The sequence below is a fragment of the Protopterus annectens genome, chromosome 7.part0 (assembly GCF_019279795.1).
Source record: "Protopterus annectens isolate FY-2018-M chromosome 7.part0, PAN1.0, whole genome shotgun sequence".
Classification (NCBI taxonomy): domain Eukaryota; kingdom Metazoa; phylum Chordata; order Ceratodontiformes; family Protopteridae; genus Protopterus; species Protopterus annectens.
The window spans coordinates 304,607,773-304,626,513 of record NC_056739.1 but is presented as its reverse complement, the minus strand read 5'-3'; the positions used below and the strand labels follow the sequence as shown (position 1 = coordinate 304,626,513).

Here is an 18,741-nt window from a genome sequence, read left to right as displayed (position 1 = left end):
AGATGGAGTACTCAACATTAGAAGAAGGGAGTACAATACAGATGGAGTACTCAGCATTAGAAGAAGGGAGTATAATACAGATGGACTCAGCATTAGAAGAAGGAAGTATAATACAGATGGAGTACTCAGCATTAGAAGAAGGGAGTATAATACAGATGGAGTACTCAGCATTAGAAGAAGGGAGTATAATACAGATGGAGTACTCAGCATTAGAAGAAGGGAGTATAATACAGATGGAGTACTCAGCATTAGAGGAAGCGAGTATAATACAGATGGAGTACTCAGCATTAGAAGAAGGGAGTATAATACAGATGGAGTACTCAGCATTAGAAGAAGGGAGTATAATACAGATGGAGTACTCAGCATTAGAAGAAGGGAGTATAATACAGATGGAGTACTCAGCATTAGAAGAAGGGAGTATAATACAGATGGAGTACTCAGCATTATAGAAGAGTGACGTGTTGCAGGTGGAATGCTCTGCATTAGAGAAGAGTGACGTGTTGCAGGTGGAATGCTCTGCATTAGAGAAGAGTGACGTGTTGCAGGTGGAATGCTCTGCATTAGAGAAGAGTGACGTGTTGCAGGTGGAATGCTCTGCATTAGAGAAGAGTGACGTGTTGCAGGTGGAATGCTCTGTATTAGAGAAGAGTGACATGTTGCAGGTGGAATGCTCTGCATTAGAGAAGAGTGACATGTTGCAGGTGGAATGCTCTGCATTAGAGAAGAGTGACGTGTTGCAGGTGGAATGCTCTGCATTAGAGAAGAGGGCATGTGCTGCAGATAGAATTTTCAGCCATTAGTTTTGATGGCATTTAAGTTGTATTGGGATTAGCTGTCATTCATTTGGACAAACAGAGGAAACTGGATGGGAGGATATAATTTAGATGTGGAAAAATTACATTATTTGTTACTTTGTTTCCCTTTGACTGGACTGCTTGAGTTATTAACCAGTTTCTTCTAGAGGCATTCATCTTCCATAATGTGGGCTATCATGCCACCTGTCAGCTTACTTCCAGAGTAGGAATGCTGAGTATATCTCAAAATGAATGGCCATCTTTGTGGTTATTGGTGGGACTAGAAATCATATAATGGACTGCAGTAATATGGGAGCAAGGATTACTGCAGTTTGTTTGTTTTTCTTTCGGCTTTTCCCAGTTAGGGGTCAACACAATGGAACTCTGGTCCGATAATGATTGGCAGTAGACTTCTACGGTGCTGAGGTGTCAGCTTGACGCCCAGCTTTCAACGAAGGCATGCCCATTCACGCATGTCTTTCGAACTCTACTCGACTGCGGGGAGGACATGCAGACTCCACACAGAATACGCTCCAGCCTAGAATCGAATGGGAGAACCTCTTCCTGTGAGGTGACAATGCTACCGCTGCACCACCGCAGCTTCAACGCAAGGATTACTGCAGTACCATATAGAATTTGATTGGAGGTCTCAGTTTTGTGACATACATGTAATTGGGTACTCCGAAATACTCATAGCAGACACCAGATTCCCCCCTCACACATGCATGTACACACACAGAAATAAGTGCTATAGGTTCAGTCATTCATTACCCTGTCTGGCTAATATCCAGAGTCCAGTCCTGATCCTCAAGACTGGCATTAGTATAGACCATTGAGTCCAGCCCCCCCCCCCCCCAAATCACAAGTATTTGGGTATGTTGTGATTCACTGTAGCCAGTTTTAAATCTGAAGCTGTATAAAACAGTACTATCATCTTAGAAGATGCCACCATTGCAGTACTTCTGGTAAGAAATGGGAGGTTTTGTAAAAAGAATATTCTATGAGATAGCAGATAAAAGAGCAAAAATGCCAGGAAATGCATTTTGGACACCCATGTAAATTTGCAAGAGACTGGAAGAAGTGAACAATATTTTTGCTTGTTTGTTTAGAGTGACAGTGCTGGAGGAGGGACCTGGCAAGCAGCAGGCAAAGCAGGAAGTCAGAATTATGCAGTATTATGTTGCAATGTAGTGTCTTTCAGCTTTTCCCAGTTAGGGGTCGCCACAGTGGAACTCCGGTCCGCTAATGATTGGCAGTAGATTTTTACATGCCGAGTTGCCGGCCCTGACGCACAACCTTCAACGAAGGTACGCCCATTCACGCATGTCTCCACACAGAATACGCTCTAGCTGAGAATCAAACAGGACAACATCTTACTGTGAGGCGACAACGTTACCGCAGCACCACCACCGCAGTATAGTGGACTGAAATGAGACTGCTGGGAGGTATAGATGTTATAGACATTTTGTGAGACTTTGTAAGAATCCCTTATCGATCAGGTAGCTTTCAAGTGATGGCAGGATTGGAAAAGGGCTTGAGCATTTCCTGGTACCGACTGAGTTATGTGTGTATTTTTGGGGTTGCGAAGGAAGATGAGGATTGCCCACATCACGGTGTATAAAACTGGCCAACATGTTGGCTGGCTATGTAAACCAGAATGGGAGTAATGGTCAGTGTTAATGAAATGTAGTTTACCCATAACTAACAAGATTGGTTCTGCTATTTAAATGGTCATTAGAGTGCAACATCTGTTAACAGTGCATTTCACCCATGACCTTATTTAGCATAGGCTGCCTGAAAATAAAAGTACAAGCCTGAAACTGTGCCCAGCAGTAAAAGCACTGCATTTAGCCTTGACACCAATGATTTCCTTTTGTTTAGAGACCATCTGTATGGGGTATATTGTGTGTAGTATGTAATGTTGGCATCACAGAGGAAAGAAAGAACCATGGAGAAATGGACCACAGATGTTAGGGTAACATACGTTCTTTTTTAGCCCATTTCTATTCCTTTGTTGTTTACTACAGTGTGTCTGCAATGCTAGTTTGAAAGACATTACAGAAGCAATACTACAGCACTAGTTTAAGGACGCTCTAGCTAAGGCTTACTTAGAGTTAAGTTAAAGTATATATTTTTTCTGTTTCAGTGACACTCAGATACCCTCAATCCACACTCACACACATTTTCACACATAAGGGTTAGTCATATCCTTTATTACAAGTATCAAGTCTGAGCTGATTGTGGATGTGGTGGCAGAAATAGTGACAAGGTGTCACAGGTACATTGTAGTAGTAACAATCAGTTATTGTTTTGACATAATTTGCATCATCTTACTCAAATTATGTTGGTTCATTCACCAGAAAAACTTGTTTCTGCATAATAGCTTAAGTTCCAGCAGATTGCACAGACATATATAATGGAATTATATCCTGTACTAGGATGAAGAATGTAGCCTTGTGGAACATCAGTAACAGAAAAGGCTGAATTAAAAGGTACAATAAATAACAGTCAAAAATAAAAATCCCACTTTAAACATTAAGTCTAGCAAGAGAGTAGTTACTGTCAGTCATGTTGTCACATGGTTGGTATTATGACATCTATGTCATTCTGTGTTGCAGAGATGTGCTTTGCAAATCGTTTTACAGTGGACTGGATATGCTTGTGAGAGTGGAAACACTATGTTAAGTGATGACTCCAGCTGCAAATCCCAGGTGACCTTTAAATTTTGGCACATTGTGCCTCAGCTCAAATGGTACGAGAGTCTAATGTGAAAGGAAGTTGTGCTTAAGACTGCACACCTCCTCAGCAAGTGCAAATGAAAGCCTCAGGTACATTCTGCAATTAACGTACAGTGCCAAACACAGTCTTATCCTGGAAAGATTTATTAAGGTTAAGGGTGTGGTGCTTTATTTTCTTATTCATAAGGTCATATCATGTTTTAGTCATTTAATGATTCGTTACCAAACACTGGGAGCCAGACTGCAGTTAGTAAGCATACTGAAAGCTTAACTGACAATGTCAGTGCACAATAGTAAGGTTATGGAGATAGTGTGTTGCTGATATGCACCTCTTTTTACATACTGAACTGCATTAGCATTGGAACATAATACTGCTATTTGTTCTGTAAAACAAAGGTGCTCATTTGAATGTTTTGTGCTTTATTTGTGCTTTGCTGTGGCATTAACCCATGACAGAGCCCCTTGTGAATGTCCACAGTGTGCTGCAACATTGCTGTGGTGTGGTTAGTTAGGGTCTGATAGTGTGATGTTTCCCTGCAGCCAAAAGGTTGGGTGCATATGATTGTTATTATTTCAATGCCATGTTGTATAAATTAGGGGAAATGACAAATTAAAAGGCTGATGGTGAGCAGACAAGACTGGAGGTCAGTGTTGGAGAAGATGAAAGACCAAAAATGCATGAAGAACTCTTTAACTATTAATTAAATTTTACAGATTTTATACCCAGTTCATAATCTTTGTTTCATGTGTTTTTAAACAAGAGAGAGACAAGGGTTGAAAAGCAAATTGATACTTATTGGGAATGAATGTCCTCTATCCTTTCTCCACCACCTGTGTTGAGCTTCAGCACTGGCATACAACAAGATTTGACAGCCATAACAGTGAGCCCTACAGCTCATTTTCCATTGATGGTAGTACACCAGTCTGGTTTCTGAGCACATATCATCGCATCAGAGCTTTAACCACTGCATCCTTCCCAAAGAATCAGCAGTCGTTTCTTAACTACTCTATGGAGAGCAGAGTTTTCTCAGCAGCCGTTGAGCTGCAGTTAGGACCGTTATGTGTTGATAATGACAGCTCATTTCTCTGCTCAAATGCAAATGCTAGCCCACCTAGAGACTGCTTAATGAATTGTCATCACTGAGGCAAACATCAACAAACAAATGGCCTAATCCATAAAAGGTACCACAAGATGTGCATGAAATGTACACATTACAGTAACTTTTTTGAATTCAGAGGCAATTCCATGCGGTGGTTTTGCACAAAGACATGCAAGCACCATGGTGGGCTGACTCTTGTGGATGTACTACATGTTAATGAGTTAGTCTGAGTGAGAGGCATATGCCAGTTAGCCACAGAATATGCTGGAGAGACAGATATGTGTCTTGGTGGATCCCTGCTCTATGGAGTAGGCCCCCCATCCATTTAAAACGGAGTTTATCCCTGACCCTATTCAAATGAAACCTTGACAATTGTATCGGAAATTATAAGTTTATTCCCAGTGTGGTCTCCATGTCCCTTAGAGATAGAGGCCGTCAATAAGAAAAGTATCATCCTAACTAACAACCCCACTACAAATCCTTAGTTACCTTCCTACTAACATGCACACCCCCACTTATAGACACCCTGGATAATCTGGATCCAAATTGTTTTGGGTTGCGTGGTTAGGCTTGTAAGGACCTTAGTAATCATTAGCCTAGTAAAAACCTAGGAACCTTTGTGCTTTCCCCATGGAACTGCTTGTTCATAGGTTCATAGGTAGGTACTAGGCTATTGGCCCTAGGGCCTATATAAGCCTAGCCAAACAGTACCCTGGATTTTACCATCCAAGAAAATTATTTCCTGTGCCCCTGTCAAGCAGAGCCACAGAAGTGATCTCTGGGGTGAATTTCCTATCTCCCATCCAATCATCAAGATTTTCTTGAAGAGTGCTAATGAGGAGCTTTGTTTGATATAGATAGGTAGTTTGTTCCAGAGTATGGGAAGTCTCTGGGACAGGAATCTATCCCTCCAGCATGTTCTGTTTATTGTGGTGACAAGGTTTAGGTCCCTAGAGCGTGTAGCTCAGAGGGATTGGGATTTCTTTACGTGGAGCATGTCCAACAGCCCTGGGTTTGACATAGCTTTGTCTGTTAATCAGAGTTCACCTCTGAGTAAGCGGTATGCGACAGAGTAAAGCTGGAGTTTTTTGAGACAGTCTGCGTAGGGCATATGTTTGAGGCCGGTAATCCTCTTTGTGAGGTATTTCTGTAGCCTTTCCAGTTGTTGTAGATGTCTTGTGAGGTACATACCAAAAGGGGGGGGGTTGTACTCTATAATGGGTCTAATGAGTGATGAGTAGAGGGGAACAATGACTTCTTTTTTCCTGGATGAGAAACCTTTTGTGATGAGGTGTGCCACGTAAAAGGATTACCTGACTATTGTGGCGATGTGATTATCAAAGGAGAGACTACTGTCCACCTGTGTCCCAAGGTCTCTTATCACACTTTCGGTGTTAAGTAGACTACCGCCTATGTGGTAGTTCATGGGTACAGAGTTTTTACCAAAAGGGATGACAATGCACTTTTTGGCATTGAGCTTGAGGCCATGACTTTGACACCAGGCATCTGTCTCAGTGATAGTTATAGATAGATAGTTGTAAAGTATTTACACAACTGAGTGATTCAGAGAATTGCTGAGCTGCGTAGATGAGCTCAGCCACTCCTGGCCACTCACGGTAATGAACATGGGCAAAAGAACATATTTGTCCACTGTGGTAAAGGTAAGTGTTCACTTTAGTGGTAAGGTTGTGCTGCTGTGTGCATGACAGGAGCTGCATGTTTGTGTGCATCTTCCTGGGAGGTAGCAGTAGGGAGTTAGAAGGGTTTTAGGTTAGGTGTTTGTGTATGGGTGAGTGGATGAGTGTGTCTGTGAGTGCGATCAGGTACAGAGGTGTGTGTGTGTGTGTGTGTGTGTGTGTGTGTGTGTGTGTCTGTGTGAGAGAAAGGATTGTGTGTGTGTGTGTGTCTGTGTGAGATAAAGGAATGTGTGTGTGTGTGTGTGTGTGTGTGTGTGTGTGTGTGTGTGTGTGTGTGTGTGTGTGTGTGTGTGTGTGTGTGTCTGTGTGTGTGTGTGTGTGTGTGTATGTTTGTGGGTAGGTTGGGGTGGCTCTCATTCTTCCACACATCTGTGGGCTAACAAGCAACACCCACAACATTGGCTGGGGGGACCCTAGCCAAGGGTGTAGCTAGCCATACTATTTGTACTATACTGTGTATAATTGTCTAGACATTATTTAGAGAAACCATGGCTTTTTTACACTATGCTATGGCCAAAACTGTCTAAATTAATGACTACAATAAAATAAGAGTTACATAGATTTAAAGGGGTCCACTTCAAAACATCTAAAACCCATAACATGTAATTTTATAACATAGAGACCAGAACATCTAAAACCCATAACATCGAATTTCATAACATTGAAAATGTGCATCAGAACATCAAACACTACAAATCCTCCACATATAACAACACCAAACTAACAAACACACTTTTTACTACGTTTCTGCAGGGGGCAAGCCCCCCTGCACCCCTCACTGCCCATAAATTAAATATAGCAACTCCAAAATCGCACTACAGTGGGGAAAAGATAATTTCCTAACCCCACTGTAGTATCACAATCACCATAAAGAATGTACACATAATGTCTGTATCACTTACCTGTATGGCCTAAAAATACATACAGAGTGGCAAAATAAACACTATATAAAGTGACCCCACACCTCATGCATTTTATGCAGTCAGGATATAAGGTGTGTGTGTGTGTGTGTGTGTGTGTGTGTGTGTGTGTGTGTGTGTGTGTGTGTGTGTAAACATGTGTATGGTCATGCTTCACAACTAACTATGAAGGTGTTCATAACAAAACAGGGCTGCTTCATATCTGTTAATTCTCCATGATGATAATAGAACCAGACTATTATGAAACTTTTCTGTTGTCACTGTGATGACAGTTATAAAATAAGATTTCCAAATAATGAGATAGCATTGCTTTATTATGAATTATCACAGGAGCACTAGGAATGCACATTTTCAATGCTAAATGTTAATGTGCATAGGTAACACACTGCAGCAGTCTGTAAATAACATGTACAGGTACATTTACAAACTTCCTTTTATCAGTGCATTATGGTAGACATGTTGATTCTCTTGGAAAAAAAATAATGTCCCATCATATTGGCTCATAAATGCACAATGAAATGTGGGATTTTAATAATACTCCCAGGCTAACTAACCAGACACCACCAGCTATAGACATATTTGTCCCATGTAACTCTCATCAATCCTTGATTTTGCAGAACATCCTTGTTTTTGCCCTATTCCTCATAAAATGCTGATTTTATGTCAATAGTGCCAGACATTAGAATTTCACACTTCTTTTTGTTTGGAAAATGCATGTTGATCCAAAGCATATTCTTCTATTAAATTTGTATGTAAATTAAAATAATATAATGTCTGCCAATGCTTTATGCACATCTAGTTTTTTTTATGTTCGTTATTTTATAAATGGAGTCAAGTCATCCCTTTTTTTCACAGAGGAGTGTATTTTTCTGGATTCTGTAGAACCTCCATTCCATGCTGCTCATTCAGTAATACATTTTTTCAGCAGCTCTACTTTTCACCATTTGCTTTTTTAGTATTATTTTTGCTTCCATGCCTGACAATCATCAAGCCTCCTCTCAATCACTCATTATACTTTCTGAGTGGGGCAGTCATCCAGGCAGCTATGACAGTGTTTTGTGCTCTTGCTGGCATCCCATCAGTGACACATTTTTCATATTTTATGTCCTAACCCTGCCCTTGGTGGAAGTATAAGCACTTGAGACACCTTTTCCTCACATGCATGCATGCTTCCTCACATGTGCTGATAGAGACAGTCATATCTAGCTTGTGTGGCTACACATACTCATCTTCCTGGTACCCACTTCTTGATGTATGATGGGTCATCATTGTATGCTGTCATAACAGCAATGGCATGAGCTGGGTGGGAGCCACTATCCATCCCTTCCAAACATGGGCACACCTTGGCCCTCCTGCCTGTGCAGTCAGGCACCCAAGGCAGTAATCAAACTCTGCTGTACCCAGAGTTTCACCATTTGCTTTTGCATATCCTGTGAACTTTGTCTAGCTAAAATATCCCTGTTTCTGTTTTTTTTGCCCTCCTGTTGTCTTTCGGCTTTTCCCGGTTAGGGGTCGCCACAGCGGAACTCCGGTCCGCTAATGATTGGCAGTTGCCAACTCGATGCCCAACCTTCAACAAAGGCACGCCCATTCACGCATGTCTTTCGGAATGCCACTCGACCCGTGGGGAGGACATGCAGACTCCACACAGAAGGCACTCCCCGCATAGTAGCTGAGAATCGAACGGGAGAACCTCTTGCTATGAGGCAGCAACACTACCGCTGCACCACCGTGGATTATGTTTGTCTTTCTTCATTAAACTGGCTACTACAGTCTCAGGTTGGCTCATTGGAGATCTTCTAACTGCCTTTCCTTTTTCACTCTGTTTTAAATTTAATAATTTTATTATTCCCCTTCTTTTTACTGTGTTTTTATGTTTTAAAAAACTATATGGTTTAGGCCTTTATCCCCTTTTTTTTGGCTTTTGATACTGATTCTTGAGCAAACTAGTTACATTTATTTGGACGATTGCCAGTACATATACATCATGTGTTTGTTATGTGGGAGGAGAACACCTGACGAAATTCTGTGGGGGCAAAGAGAGGACATGCAGACTCCATACTGGAGGCCTGCTAGCCAAGAATCAAACTCGAGAGCTAAGTGCAATAGAACAGCAACTCTAACCACTGTTCTACCCCTGAAACAACATTTGCTGTTGATAATCTGTAGAGTCTTTTAAAAATAAAAGCAGAATGAGATTGAAGGTAAGGAATCTGCATACAGATTTGAATAGGAGCATATGTTCCACATTTTTAAATGTTTGTCTCCGTTGCCCTGCCCCATCCCCAAAATAAATGCAGATTAGCTTCCTGAACATTATATTATACAGTCGTAGACAGAATGGACACTTACTGTATTTACTACTGTAGGACTTGGTTAGCTATTTTGTAGTTTTCTCTCCTCAGGTCTTCACTGAAAATGGGCCTGGCCCAGTTGGGCAATCCAATAACCAAAATAAATGCGTGTTGTTTTGTTAGTTATTTCTGCTCATTGCCCTACACATATTGCCATTACTGTTATTACTCCTTCATCCTAGAGTCTGAAGACAAGACACATGCATTTTTATAGCTCATTTTCTTTTTTTTCAAATTAATGCTAATTCCACAGTGTGAACACTTCAGCTTTCCAACACGCATCCCTTCTGTAATTTCAGTTTTCAAACTCTGTTTCTTTTATCAGAAGGATGTTTAGTTGTGTTGATTTTCCACTTCTACATTTCTGTTCATTACAGGAACTCTCTCTCTCCTTCATTCATTTTCTGTTCCATTTCCAAGTAATTTCCTGTCCTCATCCTCCTACTTGGCTTCAAACCCCCCACACACACACTTATGATACTGCTCCTGTTAACCTTTAAAGTTTTGTTGTTTTCTTCATGTTCCTGTTCTTGATCTGCACTTTGAGACTGCCTGCTAACGCAATTTAATTATGTTCACTGTATCTCTCCACTGAGTCATGTTCACTGTCTCTCTCCACTGAGTATGTTCTCTGTATCTCTCCATTGAGTCATGTTCACTACATCTCTCCACTGACTTATGTTCACTGCATCTCATCATTGAGTAAGAAGCAAGAAGCCCCTTTACACATGTGACACAGTAAGAGGGCACCACAGTGCTATTGTAGTACAGTTTAGAGTTATCTGTCAACCTAAACAGCATATCTTTGGCTGGAAAGCCATGCAGCCTGGAAAGAGATTGCTGTCTTCACCCAGATGGCAGTAAGAGATCAGGCTCAAACCCCATTTCCCTGAAGCTGACAAGCAGCATTATGACTATTGTAGCACACGGCTGACAGCAATAATCGTTTAGACTATTTAATTATTTAGACGTTTAAAATGTTAGAATATAAAATATTCAGCTATGAACAACCATATAAATATTGAATAGTGTTAAAACATAAGTATTATATAGGGGAGAGAAAACACTCAATGTTTCAGGGCTCTATTTTTTTAAAATGGTTTTAAAGACACCATGCTATTAAGTCCTGGTGATTTGTCTGCCTGAAGTCTAATAATCCATTGCTGTTCTAACACTATTCAATATTTATATGGTTGTTCATAGCTGAATATTTTATATTCTAACATTTTAAACATTCAGTTATGTACTACTTCTTAGATATGCACATATGCCTTTAAGGAAGGTAATGACAGATGTAACGTTTTAATTAAGGCTTTTCTGTGATTGGCATGTGTGATTTTTGAATTGTTTTAAATAAGTGCTTTATATGGAGTTTTTTGTATCAGTTTGAGGAAGCGGAGTTGATCCGTGAAGGAGCTTACTGTTTTTTGTTTTGTATTAAACGATTATTGCTGTCAGCCGTGTGCTATCAATGTTTATTTTTTCTGCAATTGGTTACTTGCTTTATGCGATGGTTGCTTCATTTGGTGTGGAGGATTTTCTTTGGATTTACTACAGCATTATGACTATATCACTCACTCCAAGACCAGACTACCTTTTACTGTTTCCATATTCCACAACTATTTGCCCCCCATATCTCTCAACCTCTAAGAGCAAGAAATTTGGACAAAGCATTAAGAAAAGTAGGACAAAGGCTCAAAAATAGGGATCATTTTTAAGTATTGCTCTTACAAACTTTGAAAGTTGATAGAATAAGAGGTTTTGCATTAGCATGAATTTTCTGAAGGATATGAAGTCTGAAACGCAAATGTCTGTCATTATTTTTGAATGTCAGTCTTTAATGATATACCAATAATTTGCCAGAAAACCACAATTTTATGAAAAACAGACCAGAAATATGAGGGCAAAATCTGGGCATTCTGAGAAAATCTGTAGAGTTGTGGGGTATGTTGCCCCCTCACCTGCAGAATGCATTGCATAGTAAGCCATTTAAACATATTGTTTGTTTTTAAGCTCAGATAAATTGACTTTCCCAGGTACAAAGGAAGAGAAGTCTGAATGAGAAGGACCAGATATCACAAAGAGAGCTTTCCTTCCCTGATGGGGGTGGCAGAAGACTTGAGCCTGGTTTGGTAAAGACCAAGGGCAAAGCGGACAATTGGCAGCTTAAAGGGCTGTGGCAAGTGTGGCTGCAAGCAGGCATGCTGTTGCATGCTAGCACTTTAACTTTACATAGGTTCATAGGTGTGTACTAGGCTAATGGCCCTGGAGCCTTTACAAGCCTAGCACATCGAAGTGCCCTGGCATTGTGCCGCCCGATGTTAGTACATTCAGTAAAAAAAAAGAGCAGGAGAAAAAGTAATGTAATGGATAGGACTGTGCCCTCCATTAAACCATGACTATTGTACAGTACATATATCAGTATGGGAGAATGAAGGCCCCCCTGCATCCGTCTCTTGTAACAGGAGTGGGAGCAAACTAAGGTCCATGGGGGTGGTTGGCTAAGGATTCTGAAAGAAAATAAGCAGTAGCTGTTGTTTCCAGATCAACGTGACCAGGATATGAGGTGGCCCTTGATTGAGCAGTTTCAGAACAACAATATAAAAATGTAAAAAAATTTCTCCAGGACTGCACTATTTATAATTGGTTAATACTATTTCCTCCATCCCCACCCAAATGCATCTGGAGCAGTCTGCAAGATGGCCAGTATACAGTATATGGGGAAGGTTTAGTATAAATGCACATGTAAGATGCATGCTTTCACAGATATATGTCTTTCTAAAGGGAACATAGTGTTACAGAAGTATCACCTCATGTTGTGTCTTTCGGCTTTTCCCGGTTAGGGGTCGCCACAGCAGAACTCTGGTCCGCTAATGATTGGCAGTAGATTTTTACATGCCGAGTTGTCGGCCCTGATGCACAACCTTCAACGAAGGTACTCCCATTCATGCATGTCTCCACACACAAGATGCTCTAGCTGAGAATCGAACAGGACAACATCTTACTGTGAGGCGACAACACTACCGCAGCACCACCACCACAGTCACAGAAGTATCACCTCATGCACAACTAATTATCCAGCAGGGTTTTACCCACAAATACAACTGAGCTGTTCTGAAATAAGTATTGTAAACTTCTACTTCTTTTAATGCGCCATATAAAGTATTCTGTTAATATTCTGTTAATTGCCTTTTATTATACTTACAGTTTAATTAAAAACTGTACTTGCAACTGCAGTTATACTAAAATACATTTTAGGACAGACATGGCACATTTCTTTATTCTGTTTTGACAGAAGGATTAAGTAAGTAGTTGTGAACAGCACACTTTGGGTGTCATAGTCTGAGTTTGAGCCTCAAACGTTTTGTGCCATTTGACTGCAGTAGTTATAAGATTGCCTTTGCTGATTTGCAGTTCATTTTCCTTTTATTTTTAAATAACTTTTTTTCCCACCTCCATACACCTTCTATAATGTCCTAAGTACATAACTGATTCTCTAATTCTGATGTGTACTGAGGGTAAGGAAGAAAATATGAGCAGAGGTGCTGCTTAAGAGAAAGTAAGAAAAAAAAGTGTGAGGAAACCATGAAATGCAGTGACTTTGTCTGAATAACATAAGTATGGTGAAACAATTGCACTATTTTGGGAGACTGCAATGTTGTGTCCTTTTAAGAATTAAGGTAGGCCCACCTGCAATATTGTGTCCGATCTAGGAAAGATGAGCTGGAAGAATGTATGTGATATGGTGACCATAGTGATGTGAGGCCTGCATGTGGCAGCCATTAATAGTACAAGCTCAGTACACTGACCTCTGACCTCGACGAAGGACAGATATGAAGATCCATTTACTGTATACAGTGGAGTCAAAAGCTTGACTACACATTTAGAACCTCTTTCAGGAGAGAAGTAAGAAAGTTTTATTGTGAAGGAAGAGTGGAGAAAATCCAGATGAGATGGATTACAGGACATTATACAACTCCCCCCCATTAATATTCAAAAACGTGCACGCTGATTGGTCAGCGTGCATGTTGTAAATCATAGTTATAGTAATGGAAAAAGGTCCGGTCACCCGGACTTTTTCCATTACTATAACTCTCTTTTCTCACTGTTTCGCTATGTTAAAAGAGTTTAACATAGCGAGACAGCTTTAAAAAAAGCAACAGAGATTCTCCGTTGCTTTTTTAAAGCTGTCTCACTATGTTAAATGGGTTTAACATACCGAGACAGCTTTAAAAAAAAGCAATGGAGATTCTCCGTTGCTTTTTTTAAAGCTGTCTCGTTATGTTAAACCCATTTAACATAGTGAAACAGTTTGTAAAAAGCAACGGAGATCTTGCTTTCTCCGTTGCTTTTGCCCACAGTTCTGATGTACTGCATAGGCATACACATGCGCAGTACATCAGAACTGCTGTAGAATACCAGACAGCTGCTGAAGGGCAGCAAGGAGGCATTATACAATGCCATTATTTAAGAAAAGTAATTATTTTTTTCTTAAATAATGTCATTGTATAATAGCAATAACCCACTTCTGGGTGTGGGTAATGCTGGATTTACCCACGGTTGGCTTTGTTTGGCCACTCGGGCTTTGCCCTCGTAACCAAACCACGCTAACCATGGGTAAATCCAGCATTACCCACACCCAGGCATGGGTTATTGCTATAGTAGTTTCAGACACAAATGTGACACTGAAGTGAGCGTAGCTTTTACTTGGCATGCATGTGGAAGGTGCAAAGCATGGCATACTGATGGCAGATTATTTGCTGTAATTTCTTTACTGGGCATATTATCTGAACCAGTAGACCATTATTTGCTGATACACCCTGGTCAAGGGTTAGAGTGTTGGTGTGATAGTACAACAAAGGCTTGTTACAGTTTCTGCTCATAGAGGATTAACTGGTCTGCTTGTACTGTTAATGTACACGTATCTGAGTCTGTAATTTTTACAGAAAACAAGACTGGGCAGTTTACTAGATGTTAAGGGGAGGAAAGAAGAAAAGTGAGAAGGAACAATAAGGCAAAGTTTTACTGACAGCAAATACAAGCTGGTAAAATTGTTACGAAGCGTACCTGTGTTCTACAGTCTAACTAGCCAAGGAGAAAAAAGCTGCTGTTTGCTTGCTTAATCTTATAATATACTTAAGATTGCTGGAAAGAATGTTGTATGCATTGCTCTGACATTTCTGTTGAAATAATGAACCTTGATCTGTATCGACTTTTGTGATATGTGCTCACACATTACAGACCCCTTTATGGCATCAGGCATGTTAACAACGTAAGACTTAACATTTGGAAGGCTTAGACACAGACATAAACACATACATACATATATATGTGCACATGCTCCTCCCCTCTCTGCCTCCATCTCTCTCTCTCTCTCTCAGCTGCCTCCTCTAGCCCATGTGATCATCTCTCAGAACTCTGGAGTGGAGTTATAGACACAAGCGATACTTTCTGTACACGCTATGCAACAAGTAAAAGAGTCAGGGTTGCCAGCAATGCTGTTTTGGACTGGCATACAAAGATCTGAAGTTCTGAGTTCCCACTTAGTGAGCCGTCAACATCTGTGACAGCACACGTAATACGTCTTTCTACTTGCACTTTGGGATCTGGCAGTGTTTTGAAAGAATTTAGCTGCTTTTATGGGGTAAAGTCCTGTTAAGATTTATGGCCGTGGTGAAAGTTCATTTCCTCCTCAGGTAAGCAAAACTTCTGTTAATTATTTTCAAAGCTTTAGATTAGGTGTACAATGTTATTAAAGTGAAATCCCCATCAACTGTCTAAAGGTAGATCTTGTTTTATGAAATAATTATTCTGTCTTTCACAGAGTCTGTATATTTTGAATGGACATTTAAGAATAAAAAAATCACTGACTGGTGTATAGTATTTAAATCTAGACCCATTATGTGTAATAGTTCAAGTTTGTGTGATTTTCTGAGATACTGCTATCCTGCAGTGTCTATTACTTGCATCTGCTGTAGGTATAACTGAGGAGTTTGGACTCTGAAGTATCTAACCAGACAGGGAAATGTATCTATGCATCTTCTGTTTACCCTTTTCTGTGTGAGGTGGTGTGCAGACTCATTACAATTGATTAATTTGTTGCTAAAATATGTCATGTAAGCAAGACAAGGAAGCAACGTACAGCAGGGCATATAGTAGAGTGATCTAGTTTTAAATCTGAAATCTGGGATGCACTATTAAACTTAAGATATAGACAAGCCCTGTGAAACGAGTGAGAAATATGAGATTGCTTAATCTTAATGGCATCACAAATCAGCTATTCTTACCATACCAGAAGTACATGACACCAGAGGATCGTGTACATGACACACAAACACACACACACGCACACACACACACGCACACACACACACACACACACACACACACACACACACACACACACACACACACACACACACACACACACTTTAATTTAAGCATGTAAACGCACTAGGCACAAAAAATGCCTCCTTTCTGGGAGCACTTCCTGACAAAGTGGCTAGCTCAGAGCCAGAGTAATGCCCCAGGTATATGGGGAATGATGGACTCCAGTCCACAACTCCAGGATGAAGTTCAATAGCAGTTGTAGCTTTAAACCTTTTCACTAAAGTTCAAGAGTTCAAGTCAGGTACAGATGAGCTTGTAGGGACTGAAAACCAAGTCTGCTTGTTCAGTTTCACTGCAAAAAGTAGATGGGGAGAAAATTATTACAGAAGATACACAAATGGCAGGCTGAATGTGCCAAAATTATGCTTTTTTTTTTTTTTTTTGCATTGTGTTCAGCTTACTTTGAAACCTTTAAAGCTTTCTATCTAAATTCCATTTGATGTAGCTTTACTTATCAAGTTCACTTTTTTTTTTTTTGCGCTCAGGCAGCAATAAACAACATCCCTTCTTGATGACTTCCTGTGTTTCTGCAGTCTCTTCCTTATTAGCTCCAATTTATGCTGTATTGCTGTTCTGTACTTGCTTGCATCTTCTGTATTAATAAGAAACCATTTGGTTTTGTGTTTCTACAGTAAATTACGCTATTTCTGACCACAAGCCGTGACCTCTTGTGTAGCTTGCATTGCAGTTTTATCACAAAATCTCTCTGTGAAAGATCTGTTGATTATTGTGGAGTATGTATAATGCAGAGTAGTTTTGTCAAAGTTTAGAATTAAATGTATGACTTACGCCAATATACCTAGTACAATAAGGCAAATATTTTGCCATCATGGAAGGGCTTTTGTCACTGGAAGGGCATAGGACAGATCTGATTCCTCCACCCCTTTCTGTCATGCGAAAGGCACTTTTCCCAAGCTAGGCATCCCCTACATTTTGCAGTTGGATTTTGTCACCTTTGCATCCATTGATAATGAACTTCCACCTTTCCCCTTACTTGAGGCAGCAGTTAGATGGAACGCCTATTTCCTTCTTCCTGTAACAGGAAATACCTGACCTTTCCTGTCTTGTTCATCTTATAGCTACACATTCATGTTATCACACCTGTGTTACTGACATAGGAGACAGCTTTGAGCTGTGCTGTCAGGTATCTCACTTATTATATTCCTTTGGCAAACAAATTCGCCTCATTGGACATAAGTGTTTACCTTTGGTTACAGGGCAGATTTGTAATTACCAGCACAGTGACAGGTGGTTAATATTGCTGATGCCCGTTTAGTTTCTGGATGGGGTGTCTTCTGTGCAGAATGCAATGGTCTCCGCTGTGTGTATGTGTTTTCTGTAGATTACGTATTATTTTATTTATTATTATTTATTTGTCTTTCTTGACTGGGATATAAATGCCCTTTTTCAGTGGAGGGTTGGGAAGACAAGTTCCACATTTACATTTGTAGGTTACAAGTGTTCCGAATGCATAGATCATTTTATTACATTTCTTTTTTACACTGTAAATGGTATCATGTCTTGGATTACTATAGACTGCAGGTAAGCATAGTAGTTAGCTACACAGAAAATGCTATGCCCAAAAACAAATGAGTAAAACAAATGGAAAAAGCATTCATTTACATTTGCATTTAGTTTTGTAGTTACAAAGTGGAGATACAAATGAAAGAAATAAAATAAACCAGACGTAGAGAGGGAAAGTAAACAATAGAGAAGTATGGATTGTTTAAGGTAGGAGAGAAAAAGTGAAGTTGTACTGAGCTGATCATCAGTGCCGGGCTCCATGTATGAGGAGTTAGGAAGGGTGAGGCAAGGTTTTGTTGGAGGTACAGTAGCGTAATGTTACTTTGGTAGGTATTAACCAGAGGAAGAGCAGAGCCAGGAGTGTTGTTGGTAGGCTTTTACAGCAATTGTCATTTTCTGTAAGTTTTAGCTGTAGTGGAATGGGGTTCCATAGTTTTGTAACACAGTAAGAATACAGTGAGTTAGATGTCACTGTTGCTCCAGTTTTCTTCCACATACCAAAGGCATACGGACTGACAGCTGACTCAGCAGTTTTCCAAATTTACCATACATGTGTGCTTGTACGGGTCTACTGTGTAACTTCGAAAATACACTTCTTCAAAATTACACAGTAGACCCTGGGTTATGCGAAAGTGCACTTAATCGAAAGTGCACTTTCGCGAAACCCGCTTCAGTGAACGGGCTACATACTGCAGTTTAGTGCAGTAGTCACGGCCCTTAGGGTTAGGGCATGGGTCATGGTATGGGGATAGCTAGTAGGGCTATCCCCTTACCATGACCCATGCCCTAACCCTAAGGTCCGTGACTATCACACCACAGTGGAGGACATAGAACATTTTCCTACTGTCCTTCACTGTGGTGCGATACGCTCAGAGTAGTAGCCCGCGAAAGTGCACTTTCGAATAAGTGCACTTTCACGTAACTGAGAGGTCTACTGCTCTTTTTCGAATAAGTGGTATTCGATTAAAAGCAGTAGACCTGCTTGTACAGGTTGTTTTTGTTGTGTATGCATGTGTGTGTGTGTGTGAAGGGGACATCCTGCAGTTGACTACTATCTAGGATTAGTTTTCTGCTTTACACTCATTGTTTGCTGAGACAGGGTCTGACTACGTAACTGAGTGGTCTACTGCTCTTTTTCGAATAAGTGGTATTCGATTAAAAGCAATAGACCCGCTTGTACAGGTTGTTTTCGTTGTGTATGCATGTGTGTGTGTGGGGGGGCAT

General features: G+C 40.4%; 1 protein-coding gene across 3 annotated transcripts in view; it reads left to right on the top strand.

The window, feature by feature from the left end:
- The window catches only part of SLC45A3 (solute carrier family 45 member 3), an 895,193-nt gene that overhangs the window by 717,334 nt on the left and 159,118 nt on the right, over positions 1-18,741 (top strand). Inside the window, exon 1 of one of the 3 annotated variants that reach the window (XM_044076828.1) lies at positions 15,046-15,299. The exons of the other annotated variants lie outside the window; for them this stretch is intronic. The gene's annotated coding sequence lies outside the window, so the exon portion shown is untranslated. Of the gene's footprint in view, positions 1-15,045; positions 15,300-18,741 lie in introns of those variants that run through there. 3 annotated transcript variants of the gene reach the window in all.